The following is a 20360-nucleotide window of genomic DNA, read 5'->3' on the forward strand; positions in this document are numbered from 1 at the left end:
TCCGTCCATAAGCAACCGTGCGCACATCTTTGGTGACCATCGCACTGTGTTTCTGCTGGGCGTAGGTCCACATGTGGAACCACCAGTGGACTGTATCCCGAGCAATCTGCACTCCTGGTGTTCCAGAGTCTTTGGGAATCTCCACGCCTCGGCCCTCCAGTCTCTCCTTTGAGCCGCACTGGAGCTCCGAGGGAGCCTTCGCCCCTCCCCCCCCCCATTTTGCAGAAGGGAAGCTAAAGGGTGGAGTGTAGGAAGCATTTAGTGAGCAGTTTCTACACGCTGGTACCACACCAGGACAGATCACAGAGCATTCACTGAGTACTTTCTGTATGCTGGATCCGTGTTAAGTGTACTTCACTGAGGATTTGTGAGCACCTCCTCCCTGCTGGATCCGTGCCATACAGTTCATAGAGCATTTGTTAAGCACCTTCTGCATGCTGGTTTTACACTGAGAACTAGGGACGGTGCATTGGGGTGACCTGGCCCTGCCCTCAAGAAGCTCACAATCCAGAAGGCATCGAATCCAAGCAGAAATCCCAATACAATACCATGTGATGAGTGCTCCTCATCCTTCCGGAAACATTCAGGAGCACCTACTATGTGCTGGCTGGAGTTGAGAGGAGGGACACAGCATAGTGTGAAGGCTTCCAAGAGAGGACAGGCTCCCCAAGGCTCAGGCACACCCTGATGTCCGAGTGCCTGGCAGAGCACCCAGCCCCATAGCGGGCACCAGCAGACAGGGAACGAGGGATAAATGAGTTTACCAGATGAAAAGAGAGGTAGGAGAGGGAAGGGTGCTCCTAGCCCAGGGAGCAGCAGACGGGAATGTGCAGAGCACACAGCAAGCAGCCCAGTGCGTGCAGGGCAGTGTTATGAGCTGAACTGTGTCTTCCCAAAATTCCTATGCAGATGTCCTAACCCCCAGTACCTCAGAAAGTGACCTCATCTGGAAACAGAGCTGTTGCAGATGTCCTCAGTTAACATGAGGTCCCCCTGGAGGAGGGCGAGCCCCTAATCTGCTACGACTAGGGTGCTTATGGGAAAAGGAGAGCCACAGAGCCGAAGCCCACGAGACAATGGAGACGCAGACTCCACCGTGATGTGACCACGAGCCAAGGGACACCTAGGGCTGCTGAAACCGCCAGAGGCTGGGAGACAGGCACAGAAGCTTCTCCTTCAGAGCCTCCAGAAGGAATCAAACCTGCCATCACCTCAATTTTGGACTTCTGGCTTCCAGAGCCGAGAGACCAAATTTTTGTTATTTTAAGTCACAAAGCGTATGGTCACTTGTTACTGAGGACCTGGAGACACTAACACAGGTCTGTGCGGTGTTCATTTTGACAGGTCCTGCCCAAAAGCCCCCAAGGGGGCTGTGCCAACGGGACTGGGGGGGGACAGATGCCAACTGCGTAGGGACACAGCTGACGCCTTTCTCCAAGGTGGGAAACCGAGCCTGGGGCTGAGGGAGTTCTTGTCCACCTGCCATCAGGCGCGGCCTGGCCGCCCTCTCCTCTGCTCCCTTAACAAACACAAATAAGCCACCCACGGTGCCAGCCTCACGGGTCCAAGGGCAATGTCGCGTTGCCGTGGCGACCCGCGATGGGCAGTTCTTTATTTGTTTCTGGGTTCCACAAAACCCTCCTTGTCTCTGCCCCATGCTGCAGCCGCTGAAGAGAAGAAAGGCGGGCCGAGAAAAAGGCCGGGAGACCAGGCCCCAGGGCCGGGGGCAAACGCCCAAGAAACAGAGTTCCCACAACCCTCCAGAACCAAGAACTTTTTCTTTACCTCCTTGTGGCCTACTTTCTTTCTTCGGAGCCTCTAGGCAGACATTTCTTAAGAGGACAATGAATTGTTTTATTTAGGTTTTCACTTTTCCTTTGCATTTACATACAGTATAATTTTTTTCTTTTTTTGGCTACCCAGTTTTATGAGTCTGGGTAAATGAAGACCGCCATGTCACCACCACCACAACTAAGATAAATAACAGATCCTTCATCCTCCCCAAATGCCCGCACACGCTGGGCCCCCGATACCTGTCTCCAGGTGCGTAACCACCACCCTGTTCTCTGCCCCTACAGCTTTGCCTTTCCAGAATGTTGCATAAATGCAGTCACAGGGTCGGCCTGCAGTGTTTTTGTTTTGGGATTTTTTTTAATGTCTAAAAAGAATTTATTTTATAAAGTCAAAGTGCATTCTTGGGTGGAAAGAAACTGCTCTGAATGCCAAGCAGGGATCTACTTAGTTCTATTTAAAATGCATCTAAGACAAACTTGTTTTATACAAGGAGAAAATGGGCCTTCCTAAATCACACATTACTGTCTTGGTGATTATGCTCAACACTTCCATCTTTTTTTTTTTTTTTTCTGCATAGCCTTTTGAGTTCGGCTTTTTTTACTGGGCATCACACATGTGAGGTCCATCCGTGTTGTTACCGTGTTCCAATGGCTCCTTCCTTTTTACTGCTAAGCGCTATTCCATTGTCTGGACGTACAATGGCTTGTTTATCCATTCCCCAGTAGAGAGATAATGGAGTCATTTTTAACAGATGAAACATATAGATAAAATTTAGAATGTTCTATAACAGAGCTGACAGTCAAGGAGCAGCCTTCAAGATTGTGGGAAGTTTCTCTTCAAAGAGTCGATATTTCCAGCAGGCTGTCACTAGTTAAACTAAAGGAGGGAAGTGAGCCTTTCTGCCTCCTCTCTGGAGAACAGAATCACCATTCCGCGGCCAGCCCTCTGCTTAGATGACCATGGGGCCATGGCATTTGTGGGGGATGGGGAGGGCAACTCCATGCGGAGAGCTCCCAAACGGAGTCAGGATCCAGAGTCCAAGCCAGCAGGGAGGCAAGGACAGAGGCTGAATTCCCATCCTGAACAGGACGGAGGAGGGGCTTTGGATCTGGGCACAGCTGCGTGGAAAATCTCTGCAGTGTCACTTAGGTGCTGCGTGGAAAATCTCTGCAGTGTCACTTAGGTGCTGTGAGACCTAGGGGAGATTACTTCCCGTCTCTGGGCTGCAGCTTCCTTGTATGTAAAAGGAGATACTACTACCAACCCTACCATGAGATGATATGGCTCAAGAGCGCAGTGCCTGGGTGGCTCAGTCGGTTAAGCATCTGACTCTTGATTTTGGCTCAGGTCATGATCTCATGGGTTGTGGGATCAAGCCATGTCAGGCTTTGAGCTCAGTGGGGAGTCTGCTTCTCTCTCTCTCCCTCTCCCTCTGCCCCTCCCCCTGCTCATGCTCTCTCTCTCTCTCTCTCTCTAAAATAAATAAATAAGTCTTTAAAAAAATGGCTCAAGAGGCCACACAGGAGTGCCTGACATGCAACAGGGCTCAAAGAATGGGCATTCTTTTTACATCTTCCTGGAGAGCCCCCCAAAGAGTCCAGAGACCATTTTCTTACTGGTGGTTGAACCATCCAAGTACTTCCCATTAAAGCCCACAACATCCTCGCAAAGTAGATATTATTATTCCAATTTGAAGGTGAGGCCATACGAGGTTAGGCCAGTGGTCCTCAATCTTGGTTGCACACGGATGGGTAGATCAACAAAACATGATCCATCCATATGATAGGATAGTACTCAGCAGTAAAAAGGAAGGACATTCTGGTACCTGCTACACATACAAATCTCAAGCACAGGATGCTGTCCCATGAGTGGAAGAAGCCGGACACAAAAGATCACATATTATACGGTTCTATTTATATGAAATATCCAGAATAGGCAAATCCGTAACGACAAAGAGATTAGCGGTTGCCCCAGGCTGGAAGGAGCAACCACTTAATGGGTACAGGTTCTCCTTTTGCGGGGATGGAGATGTTTGGAACCAGACAGAGGCAGCAATTGCACAACATTGTGCATTGCACTCGGCCACTAAACTGTTCACTTTAAAATGGCAAATTTTGGGAGGCACCTGGGTGGCTCAATCAGTTAGGGATCCGATTCTTGATCTCAGCCAGGTCTTGATCTCAGCTCAGGTCCTGATCTCAGGGTCGTGAGTTCAAACCCCGTGATAGGTTCCATTCTGGGCGTGCAGCCTACTTTAAAATAAAATAAAATAAAATAAAATGGCAAATTTTATGTCAATTTCACCTTAATTTTTTTTTTAATGCTAAGGAAAAAAAATCTCTTGGGAAGCTTTTAAACATGCCAATCCCCCGGCTACATCCTAGATCAAATAACCTGGAACCTCTCTCTGTGGCTGGGACCCAGGCATCAATATTAAAGCTGCTGGGTGACAGCAATGGGCAGCGGAAGCAGGGACGCACTGAGTGAGATACATGAAAAGCCAAGCTGCTAAACGGTGAGTAACACAGAACTGGACAAATCCCAGTAACAGGAATTAATCTGAATGTCTAACAACAGGTCGGTGGTAAAGGCATACAAAGATGCCTGGAAAAAAAAGAGGAGAGATGGATGGAATTGGGGTTTCTGGTCACAGAGGACTTTGGCTGCCCCTTATTTTTTTGAATTTGTAAGATTGGGTGAGAGATCAAAGGAGATTTTCCATTGACCTGTATTGTTTGAATTTTTATGGGATTATATTCAAGTTTTATTTGTGTAACTAAATGTCAGGTTTTTTTTAACTGCATAATGACACAGGAAATGTTTGCCATATATCTATCATCAGGTGGGAAAGAGAATATATAACTCATTATGATTATAATAAGGTCGAAATACGTGTATGGATGGAAGACCCGTTAATGCACAATAATGAAATACATATTCGTGGTGAGGCCGTAGGATTCACTCTTAATGGCATTTTTCTTCTTAAGAATTCATTTAAGTGTTCTGAGGGAAGACAAAGATGGACTGCCTATCAGATCACAGTGTTGTGTCATGTGCTGGGAGAGATAAGTGTGTCCCAGTTATGGGGGAGAATGTCCTTCCGTAAGAGATATGTGCTAACATGTTTGAGGATAAAGTGTCCGGATGTCTGCAATTTATCCTCGAAAGGTTCAGAGAAAAGAGGAAGTGATAAAGCCAACTCTGAAAAGGTTAATATCCGGTGACTCTAAGTGAATGGCACTCAGGTGTTCATGAAACTTTTCTTGCAACTTTTTGATACACATTTGAAATTTTTCCAAATAAAAAGTTGGGGAAAATTCTCTTAGGGTCATTATGCCAATGCTTTTATGATGTAAAGATTTCGGCAACAGAAGGTCAGTCCTCTGCTGGGGGGGGTTGATGTCACAGACAGGATGGGATGGTCGCACTGAAGACAGCAGTGGGAACTTCTGGAGACCAAAGGGCAGCAGGAAAGGAGGAGCGGGAAGGTGGAGGAGTGCTCAGAGGCTTGGGGGGGTGGCCACCAGGCTGGAGTGGGAACTGGGTCAGTGGCAGGGGTCAGGAGGCGATCCCAGTCTCAGGATCCCAGGGTGCCAACATCTCCATGCTCCAGAACCATTCCCGCCTCATTCCCCAGGAAACTGCCCTGCACTCAGCACATGGCTGCCCAGAATAAAGGAAGTCACTGGAAGGCAACATCTGGAGTTAGGCTGTCTACCCACGTCCCCCTACTCTTGTAGGGCTGACAGAGTTTTCTCAGCAACTGCAAAATGTCACCCTTATGCCCATTACTCCCTAAAGACATTATTGATGCACCTCGGTATTGCAGATTTCAAATTTGAACACTTTTAATTGCTAGTGAAAAGGAGAAAATAATGTGACTTTATTGTTTTCATTGGCTCTCCCACTGTCCACAAGACAACAGCCATACTTTCCAGTACGTTTCCAATTAGCAACTGTGGAACTAGCTGGATGGGAAGGTGGGTAAGTAGACTGGAGAGATAGGCAAATGGCTTGATAGGCAAGTAACTAGATAAGTATTTGTCTGGAAGGATGGATGGATGGATCAGGGGACAGGAAGATGGGGAATGGATGGTAGGACAGATGGATGGATGGATAAATGGGGAAATTGGAGGATGGATGGATGGGGGATCGATAAATGGGGAGACTGGAGGATGGATGGATGGGTGAGGGGATGGATGAATGAGGGGATAGATGGGATGGATGGGGGGATGGATGGATGAGGGGATGGATGAGGGATGGATGGATGGGGGTGGATGGATGGATGGATGGGGATGGATAGATGTGTGGGGGATGGTGGATGGATGGATGGAGGATGAATGAGGGGACAGATGGGATGGATGGATGGATGGGGGATGGATGGGGGATGGATGCATGGGTGGGGGATGGATGGATGGGTGGAGGGATGGATGGCGGATGAATGAGGGGATAGATGGGATGGATGGGGGGATGGATGGATGAGGGGATGGATGGATGGATGGGGGATGGATGGGAGATAAATGGATGGATGGATGATGGATGGGGGATAAATGGATGGATGGATGGGTGGATGGATGGATGGGGAATGGATGGATGGGGGGGTGGATGATGGATGGATGGATGGATGGGGGATGGATGGATGGATGGGTGGGGGATGGATGGATGGTTGGGGGATGAATGGATGAAGAGATAGATGGGGGAGATGGATGGAGTGGTGGGTGAGTATGTGAGTAGCAGAGATAGACACATAGCTTGGTAGAAAAATAAGTGTATAGGTAGATACATAGTTGTCTGAATGGACGGAGGGATGGATGGCAGAAAATCTGTTTCCCTTTCTTCCTTCCAAGATGAACACCAAAACACTTTCAAGTGTTTCCTTCATGTAAATGATGTTTTGCTGAGGCTCAGTGTCCTGGCTAATACAGTACTGGAATCCCAGGAGGTGCCTGTCCCAGTCCTTTCTGAAAGTGGCAAACGCTTGGGTTTCTAAGGTTTGGATGGGCAGTGGGACACGGTGGAAAGAGGACAGCCTTTGGAAGCAGTTCTGACTGGACTTGGTGAACACTCCAAATGCAGGAGCTGTTATGATCCCGTGAGGTCCAACAACTGGGAGAGAGTTCCTCCATCAGAGCCCCAGCCTGCCCGCCCCCCATCCTTCATGCAGTCACAGCACTGTCCTGTGGAGCTGGTCATGTCTGGGACACCCGCCTGCTGCAGGGCTGCTCCAAGAATCAGCCCAGAACTCGCAGCACCCAGGTGAGAATGCTCTACACTGGAAGGAGCTGTTCACCCGCCGCCCTTCTCAGATGGGGTGGAGCCACGCCTGGGGATCTCCTCTTCTCCTCCCTAAGCCTCTGCTTTGGCTTAGACCCTCCTCCTACCACCTACTGAGCACGCACTAGAGTTTACAGTTAAGATCAGGAGCTCAGGGGGTCAGACCACCCAGAGTCAATCCTGGCACCACCCCTCTCTAGCCACGAGTCCATGTCCAAGCTGCAAAAACTCCCTGGCCTCGGTTTTCTCATCTGAGCAAAGGGGAGAACCTCAGCACCCACCTCAGAGGATTATAAAATGATGAAATGGGTTAATCTGCGCACAGCACTCAGCACTTATTGGCACGTGACCAACGTTAATGAGTCTGAATCCTCACAACCCATGAGGAAGGTTCTATTATGAGCCCCATTTCAGCAGAGGAAATTGAGCCCAGAACTGGCTGAGCATGAGGCCTGCGCTCCAGGAGGGTGATGGCGCCTGTCTCACAGAGGAGATGTGTGAACTCCCCACACACAGCAGGTGCTCAGTACTCCGCCTCCCGCGTCCCCTCCAGAACAGGTGCTCTGACATGGTCAAGTAAGGAAAGAAGGTTTGCTTTCAAAATCAGCCCTCACCACTCCACACCCATAACGGTGGCTACTACCCAAAAACCAGAAAGCAAGTGTCGGCGAGGGTGTGGGGAAACTGGCAGGAAAGTAAATGGTGCGGCCACCCTGGGACACAGTTTGGGGGCCCCCCCCCGAAATTACACGTGGAACCACCATCAGATCCAGGAACTCCACTTCTGGGAGAAGAATTGAAAGCAGGGGCTGAAGAGATGTTTGCACACCCACGTCCACGGCAGTGTGATTCACGGGAACCGAAAGGTGGAAGCACCCCAAAGAGTCCATCACAGATGAACAGGTAACAGAATGTGGTCCATCCATCCAATGGAAGGAATCCTGACACCTGCTACCGACAACGTGGATGATCTCTAAGGACATTAAGCTACATGATATAAGCCAGACACAGAAAGGTGAATAATGCAGGATTCCATGTATATGAGATCCCCAGAGTTGCCAAATCCATGAAGACAAGAGCAGGTGGTGGTGCCGGGGGGCTGGGGGAGGGGATGGTGTGTGACGGGGACAGGGTCCCAGTTTGGGACAATGAAGGGTTCTGGAGCCGGATGGTGGTGATGGTTGTACAACAGTGTGAAAGGGCTTATGACTCTTAAGAATGGTTAAAACAGTCCATTTTATGTTATATATTTTAACAACAACAAATTCAAGCCACAGGCAAATCGAGGTACATAGGAAGACTCCTTGTTATCCTGCGAGCGAGGAGGCAACAGGAGTTGGGGCTCAGCTGCGTCATCATTACCCCCTCCCTGAGACCCGGGGCCACAGGGGATGCAAGCTATCACCACCTGGCAGGTTGGGGAAAGAAGCTGGAGCAAATGTTGCTGTGCATGAGAATCGCCCCAGGGAGAAAGGAAAAATCCCGATGCTCAGGCCACATCCCTGGCGCTCAAAACAGACCTGCCAGGGGAGGGACCCAAGCACTGGTAGTTTTTTAAACTCCCCGGGTGATTGCAGTGTGCAAGCGAGGCTGAGAAGCCACAGGGCTGGAGGAAGAGAGAGGGGACAGCGCCAGGTGTCCCACAACAGGGACATCACAGGACCCTAGGACCAGAAAAGGAACACCCAGCTCAGCACAGACAGCAAAGAGGCTTCAACTCCCACGCCAAGTCCAGGGCTGGTCGTGGCTGCCGGGGGTGTGTGCCGTGAGTTTAGGCATGGCGGGAAAGGAGGGCGTGACGATTGGTCATGTCTGCTATGGGTACAGGGCAGGCAGGAGGCAGCCGTCCCTGGCTTGAGAGTTACCCAACGCTTTCACTTCCCTCCTCCTGCATGAGCATCGCTGCAAAGTGAGCAGGGATGAGAGTATGACTGGCATTTTATACAGGGATTCACAGAAGTTAAGGCACAGGCTAGGAAGTGGTTGCAGCTGAGAGGGGGACCCCAGACCTTCTGACTCCTGGTCTATTCTTTGTACCACACTCACTTCCCCTTTCAGGCCTGTCTGTGGTTCTGCCATCAGTCTTTTACACTATAGTATAAAGTATCTGGGCATCCTCTCCAGGATGGAGAATCTGGAGGCAAAGAAGGGAAGAGCCCTGTCCCAGCTCCTAAAATCACTGCCTCATTGGCCAGTGGTCAGAGCAACCCTGGCCATAAGTGCCCCCCCACCCCGCCCAAGCCCCGGCTTTGTCAGTCCCCTCCCACCTTGGGAAGTCTAACACCAAGACTCGCAGATCTCACGCACCAGGGCAAAACCCTGGCCAACCCAGAGGACAAGAGACCATGCCAAGCCAAGAACAAAAAGGGGGGACCTGCTTCTTTTGTTTCCTATCCCTGACTTAGACCCTGCAATTTTTCCCCAAGAAAGCTCTCCCCATGGCACGCAGTCATCATGTCTCTAGCCCTTCCACCTATCTTTTCTTCTGCTTAAAAATCCCCTTCCCTCTTCTATAGCTGGAGAACTCCTATTCAGCCTTCAAAGCCCAGGTCAAAAGGCCCCTCTGAAAAGCTTTCCTTGATCCTCACACCCCCATCTACACTGGAGAGTAAACAGCTTTCTCTCACCTGTAGGTCGAGGCACAAGCCATTGCTACTGTAGACCCCTTCTGTCTTTCTCTTCCTGGAGCACTTCTAGGCAGAGAGAGTAGCTCCTTCCTTTGGACTCCCACAATCGCCCTTGCAACCCCTATCATAGCACAGGCAACATGTATTTGGGTGTTTCCGGGTCGGTCTTGGCCCCTAAGCTGCAAACAAGGGCCTGGCCCCGATTCATCTTCATCTTCCCGGTACCGATGCAGAGCCAGGCATGCAAGAGGTAATGCCTGGCAACTACCTGAATAATCGATCATCTCAGAGTGTTTATGAAGTTCAGACTGGAGATATATCGAGTTAGGAATAGTCCCGGCCTTTTAAGATCTTCCAAAAATTTTGGAGCAGACAGACTCCTGAGACGTGGGTCAATCCAGCCAGGGTAAGAGGCTTGCCCAAGGTAGCGCGATCTAAGAGGCGGGGCGGGGAGCTGACCTGGAAAAGCAGAAGGTATGAAAGGGGACACCAGAGGAGAGACTGGGGAGAAGAGCGGGAAACACTATTTTTTTCTCTATATTTCTGCATTGCATCACTGGCCACAATGTTCATTTACTACTTAATTTTTTTAAAAATCTAACAAAAACATCTTAAATACGGAAGTCCATGTTTGAAATCCATATTTGAGACCAGGTGTTCTCAAACCTACTGCATCAGAGTTGGGGGAGGGCAGGGGGTGGTCACAACGAGAGTGCTGGGAATTACCCAAAATGCCCATCCAGGGCAGGGTGGAAAGAAACGGAGGGAGCCACTCCACAGAACAGCAGACTGCATCGAGACAGACCAACACAGCTGAACGCAGAACCCGGCAGGCGTCTCAGACATGGCGCCCGACCACGGTACCCGCTCTTCGGACCGATTTACATAAACTTCAAGAATCGGCAACAGGAGACTTTGATGATAAAAGCCAGGGCAGTGGGTACCCTTGGGAGTGGGGGACAGTGACAGGAGGGGGCACATGGGGGGTGTTTGGCAACTGGCACTGTTTAGCATCTTGATCTGGGTGCTCGTTCCCCAGTGTGTCCCGGGTTCGAGCTGGAAGTGAAAGGCAGGCTCTCCTGTATGTTGTAATTCAACAGAAGGTCAACAGAGCAGCTCCACGCTCCTGAGGGCTAGGTCTGGGTGGGGTCTGAAAAGGGATGCTTTTGGGGGTGCCTGGCTGGCTCAGTGGGTGGACCATGCAACTCTTGATCTCAGGGTTGTGGGTTCAGCCCCATATTGGGTATAGAGACGACTTCAAAATAAAATCTTAAAAAAAAAAGGGGGGGGTGCTTTCTAAACCGTTTCTGCCCCAGGCAGGGCCGAACGAAGCTGGCTGACCTGCCAGGTCCCCACCACGTGGACCCCCAGCACATCCCAGCTGCTCACCTCCCCTCCTGCTCCTTCCCTGTCAGGCTGGAGGGGCCAGGCCCAGCCTCAGAGCTTCTGCAGTTTCTCCCTCTCCTCCCAGCCTGGGCCCAGGGCTGTAGCCCCCGGAGAGAAGCAGTCCTCTTCTCCCAGGAAAACTTCCGGATTGGGCCGTGCCTGGCAGCGGCGGCCCTGGGATCCAAGGACAGAGGACTAAAGAGATGTGCCCAGGCTTCCACACAAAGGGGGTCTGTCTGTCTGTCCCACAGAGGCCAGGGCAGCCCAGGGCCAAGCTGGCCCTGGGCCCTGAGAGCCTCCCCTTCTCCAGCTTGGCCCCAGGATGCTTCTTTGTGTCCATTCATGAATTCAGGCTCCTCCTGGGTGCAGACAGCATCTTGGCTCAGGCTTTGGGAAACAGTTTTTTGGCCAGTGCCACCCCACAGTGGTCTCAATATCAAAATCCCAGGGGAGAGTGAGCCAGGAACAGGAAGGGGAAACTGAGGAAGGGGTGAGACTGGCCCCGGTGCCAGGTCCGGGGAACTCTGTCACGGTCTGTAGGAGGGAACACAGGCCACAGGGCATTGCTTCACGGGGCGGTCCCTGGGGACAGCGCCCCCTGGAGGTGTGTACCTGGTAGGACTGGTAGACCCCAGCCCCGCACCCTCCCTGTGGCTCCCTGGGGAACCTCCTCCCCTCTGGGATAATGAGAGTCCCCATCTCTAAAGCAAGGACCACCCCTGTCCCCTGCCTCACCGAAGTTGCTGGAAGACAGCAGGTGAGAGACCTTCTGAACCAGAAATCTTTGGGGGGGGTGGGCACCTCTACTGTCCTTGCAACAAGAGGCTGAAGCAAGCCCACGCCCCACCCAAGCGTCCAAGAGTTAGTGCTCATGGCAGGCGGCCTCTGCCAGTGACACAGTGAGCTGAGGAGCGTGCCAGGCCTCTGTGCCCGGTGGGGTCACTCCGACGCATGCCCTACACCGTCCCCCAAGCAGAACCAACTTGCTTCTTAACAAACCCCTGGTGGCTGTGTGCCCTTCCCTGTGCTCATTCCCCACTCTCTCGATGTCTCTTGGGATCACCTCCCAAACATACTGCCTGCCTTTGCGTCCTCGTCTCGGGGTCCGCTGCTGGGGAGACCCAAACTAAGGCAGATTCTCTGGGACTAAGACTTGGCCTCTCAGGATACCAGCCACAAGCCCCCGGGGCAAGCAAGCGACATCGCTTCTGAATGGCTCCAGTCCCATCTGGGGATGGGGCTGTGATACCAGAAGGCTTGTCTGTCCAGCACTCCACAGTCCACAAGGCTCGCTCACACCCCCTGGCTCCTCGGGGCGGCAGCTCACTGGGCCTGGGACCCATGTCTGCTCTGTTCACTGCAGTTTTCCCTGGTGCAGAGCCGGAAATGAATCTGAAGTCACTCCTCAGCTCCCCTCCAAAGCCCTCGGAATCTTGCAGGGTGGGCTTCTTAGCCCATTTTTCAGATGAGGAGATGAGGCTCATAAAGGTGGCCAGCAGAGTAGAGCCAGATCCTGACTCAGGGATGCTGGGGTGCAGGGGCTCCTCAGGGACCACCAAAACACATGGCCCGTAGCCTCCCCCTGACAAGGCCACCTGGCCTCCCTCCCAGCTTCCCATCTCTGCAGTCTTCCCCTCCCTGATGTCATGATAGGATTACAATCCAGAACATTTCCCGTGAGCTCATGGAAAACATCCTTCCCCTCACAGAGACGGCACCTGGAATGACCAGCCCTGCCAACACAGTGCCACATGCCCTAGGCATAACCCAGTGCCACCGATGGCCAACGGTCCAGAGCACCATTCAGGGCCTGGTAGAGCCATGGGAACTCCAGTACAGAGGGCCCTGGGATATGCTGAAGCTGGATTTCGACCCAGCTCCATCCCCTATGTCCAGGATTCAGGCACCCATTCCTGAGCATGGTGGCTGGCCGCTGGGAGATCTACACCTCTCCGGGGCCAAATGCACACACACATGAGCGCATACACGCACAGAGTGGATGCACCCCACCCCAGGGGTTCACAGAGCCCAAGACACCATCCACACATCCTAAGAATATCTACGCTACAAACCGACACATCCATTCCTTCCTCTGGAGGCTTTTCTTGGAAAGAAATGAACCGTGGTTTTCTCTTGGATAATAATGAAGATCCCACCACTTTGGTACACTAAGTGTAGAGAAATTTGGGGGGTTGCTGAGCAACTGGATATTCAAAAGGAGCCGAGGGGCCCCAAGATCAATCTTGACATCACTGGAAATGGGACAGTCAGATGTCGCACGCCCCCGACAGAGAGATGCACCTTGAAGTTTCTTGCCGAGAACGTGGATCCTAAACCTAATCGAGCCTCCACAGCCATGCTACTTAACACAGCACTAGCCACATGCGGTTAAGTAAATATACCTTCTCTAAAACTAGACAAAATGTACAATTCAAGCGCGTCCGCAGCACTAGGGAATTATTGCCAATGCTGACAGGTGGGACAGGGGTGTAGGGATTGGAAAAAGTGTCCTCACCAGTTAGAGATGTGGACTGAAGCCATACCCTCGGGGAAAAAGCAGAGATGAAGCAACTTTGGCAAAATGTTAGTAACTATTAAGTTCAGGCTATGGGGTGTCGGGTTCATTACTCTATTCTCTCTACTTTTATGAATGACAGTTTTCATCACGTGAGGACCAGAATATGTACACAATCTCAAAATACTCCCTCCCGCCAAATGCCACCAATTACCAAAACAGACAATAATTTTTACAGACAGAAAACCTGGAGGACGTCAACGTGAGCAAGTGATCGAGGTTCACTGCCAGTTATGAGATGCCTAGAATGACCAGCTTCCACCAAAAATGCAGAGCTCAGTCTAACCCTGAGACCCCGAACTGAGCCCAGGGACCCCCACACTGGGGCAGCCTACAGAGCAACTGGCCTGGACACCTCAGAAACGCGGATGCCTGACAGGAAGATGGGAGATAAATTCTGGATTCGAGGAGGCTAAGGAAACAAAGCAGAGCACCCTGAACCGGATCCTGGCAGCTGGGACAGTGACGGGGCAAACTGGTAAAGTCGGAATATGGACTCCATATGAAATAATATTACATCAATGCTGAAGTTCCTTTCTTCCCCCCTCTTTCCCCTCGCATTTAATAAATGACCTACGTGTGTCACTGTTTTCAGCTAGGTTTTTTTTTTCATTGTGGTAAAACACTCTCAATGTAGAGTTTATTGCCTCAACCATGTTTCAGGGTCCAGTTCAGGGGCGTTGAGCACATTCACACTGCTTTGCAGCCACCACCACCATCCGGCTCCAGAACGTTCCATCCCCCCACACTGAGACTCTGTCCCCGTGACGCACGGACCCCCACCCCCTCCCAGCCCCCAGCACCACCATCTGCTCTCTGTCTCTGTGAGTCTGACGACTCTGGGGACCTCACAGAAGTGGACTCACACAACATTCGTCCTTTTGCTTAGCAGCTTTTTAACATCTGTCCTCAAAGTTCATGCCTGTTGCAGCAAGTATCAGAACTTCCTATTTAAGGCTGAGTCTCCTTTCTTAAATCTCATCTCATAAGAGAGTGCCTGGTACTACGTACACACGCACTGAAAGCTTTGGGGTCAAGGGGACACATTGGCAAGGAACCGTCCCGTCGTCAGGAGATGTAACAAGCATCAGTCCTATACAACGGCACTCACTTTCCTTTTCGGCCACACCTTCCTCCTCTTGTTCCATTGGGCTCAGGTGGAGCCACACCCCACCACCACCCAAGCCATGCCTGCCTCCCAAACTCCACGCTCCAAAGGATCTAGCCTTGCCGTAGCCCTTCCCTTGACCCCGCCGATAGGTTCAGGGGTGGGCATGCCATCCAAGCCAGGACACAGACACTCGATTCCAGGACAGTGGTGATCCTGCCAGGAAAGAGAAACTCTCAATCCACGAAGGCTGTGAGCAGTCCAGACAATGCAGCCACCAGAGGAAACAGAGCCCAGAGACAAAGAGAGACAGCCCGGGTACTCTTTAAGACCCTGGATCCAGCTGTACCTGAACCAAGACACTCCTGAACTTTTCAGTTCTGGACACAAACTCATTTCTTTCTTCTGGTGTTCCCTTCTTTCTCTTCCTCCTTCTCCTTCCTCTCCTTGTCCTCATCTTCTCTCTCTCTCCTCCTTCCTCTCCCTTCTCTCTCTCTCTGTCCCTCCTTCCCTCTCTTTCCTCTAAGCCAGTTCAAATTGAGGCCTTCGGTTATTTCTTACAACTGAGAGTACCTGATTAACCCTCAAGCCTGCCTGGCCCGGGCACTTGAGCAGAAACCATACCCATCTTTCCTGCATGCTTGTCGACATCTCAATTCTGCATTCACTCACATGATATTATTAGGAAACCGAGTCCTCCCCTAAACTATGAGCTTCCGTATGTCTGGGATGGAGCCCGAGATTCCGCATTTCTAACAAGCACTAGATGACACCAATGATACTGACTCACGGAGTATGCTGCAGAACGGGTTTAGAGGGTCTTGCTTTCGCCAACACCCACAAACTAACTTAAAGAAGCCTCGAGCACCTGGCTCACGGGGGATCCAGTGCTCATGATTGGCATAATCCAAGCTGTCACCCTAGCCATCCACTTTATGACTAACCCAGGCCCCAGGAAAGGACTTCTCCACATCTCTTGCAACTGGGTGGGCACTGAGCTCTAGAGGGGAAGGGTTTCCTTTTCATAAGAGGAGATTCAATCACACTTGCAAAAAAATCTGAATATTTCAGCTTTACTTAAATACTTTATTTTACGTAAATACTTCTTGACTTTAAGTTTTATGCTTATTAATCTTCATTTGTATTTTGCCTTTCAAAAATTTAAGAAAGTTTTAGATACTCTAAAAAGAAGAGGGTTTTTTTTTTTTTTTTCAATTTTTTACATTTGGTTTAATTTATGTTTGTGGGATTTTTTTTTTTTAAGGTTTTATTTATGTATTTGACAGAGAGAGACACAGCGAGAGAGGGAACACAAGCAGGGGGAGTGGGAGAGGGAGAAGCAGGCTTCCTGATGAGCAGGGAGCCTGATGCGGGGCTCGATCCCAGGACCCTGGGATTGTGACCTGAGCTGAAGGCAGATGCTTAAAGACTGAGCCACCCAGGCGCCCCTGTGGGATATTTTTTAAATTACGTTTTGCATTTTCATCCTTCAGACTAGTGCTCTCCGAGAGAAATTTCTTCAATGATCGAAATGTTGTAGGTCTGTGTTGTATGTACGACACGGTGGCCACCAGCTGTAATCTGCTATTGAGCACCTGGATCTGGGCCCATGCAACTGAAGGGCTAGCTTTTTTACTTTATTTCACTTTAATGAATTTAGATTTGAATTTAAATAGCCACAGGGAGGGGCACCTGGGTGGCTCAGTTGGTTAAAGTGTCTGACTCTTGGTCTCAGCTCAAGTCTTGATCTCAGGGTTGTGAGTTCCAGCCCAGCATTGGGCCCCACACTGGGCATGGAGCCGACTTAAAATTAATTAATTAATTAGCTAATTAATTAAATAGCCACAGGTGGCTCGTGCTGTCCTGGATTGCACAACTCTAGATGATTACTAGAACCCAATTTAAGTGAAAATTTTGAATGGAAGTAACATAATTGATGATTTTGCTGCAACGAAGAGAAAAATAACTGGTATGAAATATATAGCAATTAATAAATTATGCATGCCTTTATCTTATTCCCCATCCAGGCACGGCTGGCCCAGCCACGAACGCCAAGGCTCATGTGGCCAGCCTTCAACCATCTGACGGCCACGCTTTACCAGAGTGTTCCATTTTTGTCATTATAGAAGTATATTTGCCAAGCAGGACAGAACCTGTTTTGTTGAAAAGCTTGTTAGCTAGATTTTTAACTTTAAATATTCAGACATATGGTGTGTGGGCTTCCCCTGGGACACTTGCTCCAGCCCTACACATGCTTGGGGCCTGTCCGTGAATGAAGGAGGACGCACAGAGGGTGTGCTGAGGGCCCTGCCTGGGGGCGGGCAACAGGGAAGACTCGGGGTTCCGGTCCCTGTGTCCAGCGGGGACCACCGTGCGTGCGAGTTCCGGCCCTACTCCACAAACGTACGTGATCGCGAGGATCACTATCCCCGTGGTTGTGTGGGAGGCAGAAAAGCAAAGCACAGTCCGGGTGTGAACCTCACCGTGTGTTCCATGACCACAGGCAAACCAAGTAAGGATAAAAAATGGTACCTACTGCCCCAACTGCTAAGGGTCGGAGGGGATGGTGAATGGAAGGTTCGAGGCGTGAGGCGCGGCACGTGGTTCCTACTCCGTGAAGCCCGGAGCTGGCCTGCCCACGGCAGCCCGGCAAGACAGAGGCCCTGGAAGCCTCTCCTCAGCGCCCCTCCTCCGTGCCCAGAAGCCGGCCGACATCGCAGCAAGCCTTGCCAAGCCTGAAGGGGTCTCTGGCAGCCCCGTGGACCTTGAGAAACTTGCTCTTTCCAGAGTGCTTCAACTCCTCTCCGGAAAGAGACTGTACATGACGACCATCACTTACAGAAATAACCACCACTTTGAGCGCCAACTGTATACACTCACCGGATGCTTCTCATACATATCTTCATCCCCTTAAGAACAAAAAGGAAATGTCTACAAAACCCGTGACCTTCAGGATTTCTTGGCTGGAATAGGACTGGTCCTAAGCGGCCTTGAAGGGATGTCAGGAAGTAGGATGGGGACCTAAACCTACAGAAAGCCCACCAGGGCCACTGTATGCTTTGCCAAGCCCATGTTAGCCTCAGGTCCAAGGAGGATGCCATGGCGCAGTGACTAAGTGGCCCGCTCAAGAGAGCCCAGCAAAAAGATGAGCAGAATCAGAACACAAGCTCCAAGCTCCTTCCACTCCCCAGGGACACCGCGGTGGGAAGAGCTGGGCCCTGACCTCTGTGTGGCCTCAGGGGCAACTTTAAACCCGTGGCAGGAACGGCGCGACGGGGGCCATTCCTGGGGGCGCCCCAAGACCTGGTCCTTATAAACTGGGCATCAGAGGGAACTTGTGACCCACAGGACGTGGCTAATGCCCAGGATCGACAATGGATCAGATATACGTCCACACAGAGAATTCTCCTCAATTCTCCTGCAGAGATGTCCCCCAGCAGAAGTGGGTTCCAGGAAGCAAGAGAAGCGTCTAAAAATGGGAAGTAATAAAATAAAGCAGGGTTCGATGATGAGATGGAAAATGAGGCACACATTAAACTCAGGTTGTGAATAATGGTTAAAGACAAGGGAGACAGCCTTGCCGCAGGTCAGATTTTTTTTTTTTTTAAAGAGTTTTTTATTTATTTATTTGAGAGAGTGAGAATGAGAGAGAGAGAGAGAGCACATGAGAGGGGAGAGGGCCAGAGGGAGAAGCAGACTCCCTGCTGAGCAGGGAGCCCGATGTGGGACCTGATCCCAGGACTCCAGGATCATGACCTGAGCCGAAGGCAGTAGCTTAACCAACTGAGCCACCCAGGCGCCCCGCCGCAGGTCAGATTTTTTAAAAGACGAGCAATGCTAACTGTAGCGTCTCCACAGAGAAAGCACTGGAAGCAAACAGCACGTTTCACAGTGAAGATCTCAAGATGGCGGGATGCAGGGGGACCGTCACTTTCATTTTTATACCTACTTCCCAGGATTTTAAAAATGTTGTCCAAGGAGCATAGGCTGCAGGTATAACCATAATGCTGCTTTATAAAGACCCCATTTAAAGTCAGATTAAAGCAAGAGCGCAGACTAATGTCTTCAGAGGTTAATTCGCTTGCTCAAAGTCACACAGCCACTAGTCATTCACCAGATCTGACTGGTACCTACTCAGATGACAGGTGCTGTTCTGGGCCCCAGGGAGGCAGCAATGGGCACAGACAGTGGGAGGACACTTCCCAGCCTCCCTTGTAGGGAGGTGTGGCCATGTGGGTAAGTCTGCCCCTGGGGATTGGGAGCTGTCTTGTAGGGCATGGAAAATCCAGCTTGGTTTTCTTCCCAAGTCAAGAATTAGAACACTGCCAAGACCCAGAAGCACCCTGTGTATCCCCACCGCCTCCCTTAGAGGTAGCCAGGGAGCTGATTTTGCAATAATCATTATGTTCTGGCTTTCCACATACTTTCTTCTGCATTCCTAAACAACAGTTGGTTTGCCTGTTTTTGAGCATTGAATGATTGGATTCATACTTTCCTTTGTGTTTGGCTATCACTCAACACGTCTATAAGATTGATCCATACTGTTGCCTGAAAGTGGAGGTCGCTCGCCTTGCAGGGTCTTATTCCATTATATGAATATACACCACTCTAGCAATGACGTTTGGGATGTCTCCAGGTCTTGCTTATCACGAACAACGCTGCTGAGAAAATTCTTGTCCATTTCCAATGATGCACATGTGCACAATATTCTCCAGGGTAGACACCCAATGAACATGAACAGCTTTTCATATGTTCACTGTTCATTTGTGTTCTCTTCTCTCTCTTTGTGTTCATCTGCAAAACGATTTGTATTTTTACACTTTCTATTCTCTTATTTGTCTTTTTCTTATCGTAGTTGTTTATATATCCTGGACGTTAATTATTTTGGTGGGTAAATGTGCTGCAGATATGTCCTTCGAGTTCGTAGCTTGTCTTTTATTTTCTTCATGGCATTTTTTTGATGAATAGAAATTCATAATTCTTGGGGCGCCTGGGTGGCTCAGTCATTAAGCATCTGCCTTCGGCTCAGGTCATGATCCCAGGGTCCTGGGATCGAGCTCCACATCGGGCTCCCTGCTCAGTGGGAAGCCTGCTTCTCCCTCTCCCACTCCCCCCTGCTTGTGTTCCCTCTCTCACTGTGTCTCTATCAAATAAATAAAAAATCTTTAAAAAGAAAAAAAAGAAAAGAAATTCATAATTCTTAATGCGGTCTGGTTTACCCATTTTTTCTTTAATGGTTTTAACTTTTTGTACCTTCAGAAATCTTTACCTACCCTGAAATCCAAAAGATAGTCCTTTCTATTTTCTAAAAGTTTCAAGTTGTATTCTTTTTTTATTTCACTTTTAAAATTTTTAATCCATCCAGAAATGCTTTTTCTGTATAGTGTGAGGTAGGGCTCCAGTTTCACTGTTTCCATCTGGATAACCAGTGGTCTCAATACCATTTATTCAATAGACCATCGTTGCCTTGGCTGATCAGCAACACCACCTTTCTCAAAATCAAATGTCTTTATAGACATGAATCTGCTTCTGGCCTCTCTATTCTGTTCCACTGGCCAATTTGCCTAGCCCTGCACCAACACTACACAGTCTTTAA

General features: G+C 50.2%; 1 protein-coding gene across 10 annotated transcripts in view; it reads right to left on the minus strand.

Annotated features, from left to right (window-relative positions):
• Positions 1–20360, minus strand: part of LOC118551042 (monocyte to macrophage differentiation factor 2) — a 116786-nt gene that overhangs the window by 93115 nt on the left and 3311 nt on the right. The window lies entirely within an intron of this gene.

Source organism: Halichoerus grypus, chromosome 6 (genome assembly GCF_964656455.1).
Source record: "Halichoerus grypus chromosome 6, mHalGry1.hap1.1, whole genome shotgun sequence".
Classification (NCBI taxonomy): Eukaryota; Metazoa; Chordata; class Mammalia; order Carnivora; family Phocidae; genus Halichoerus; species Halichoerus grypus.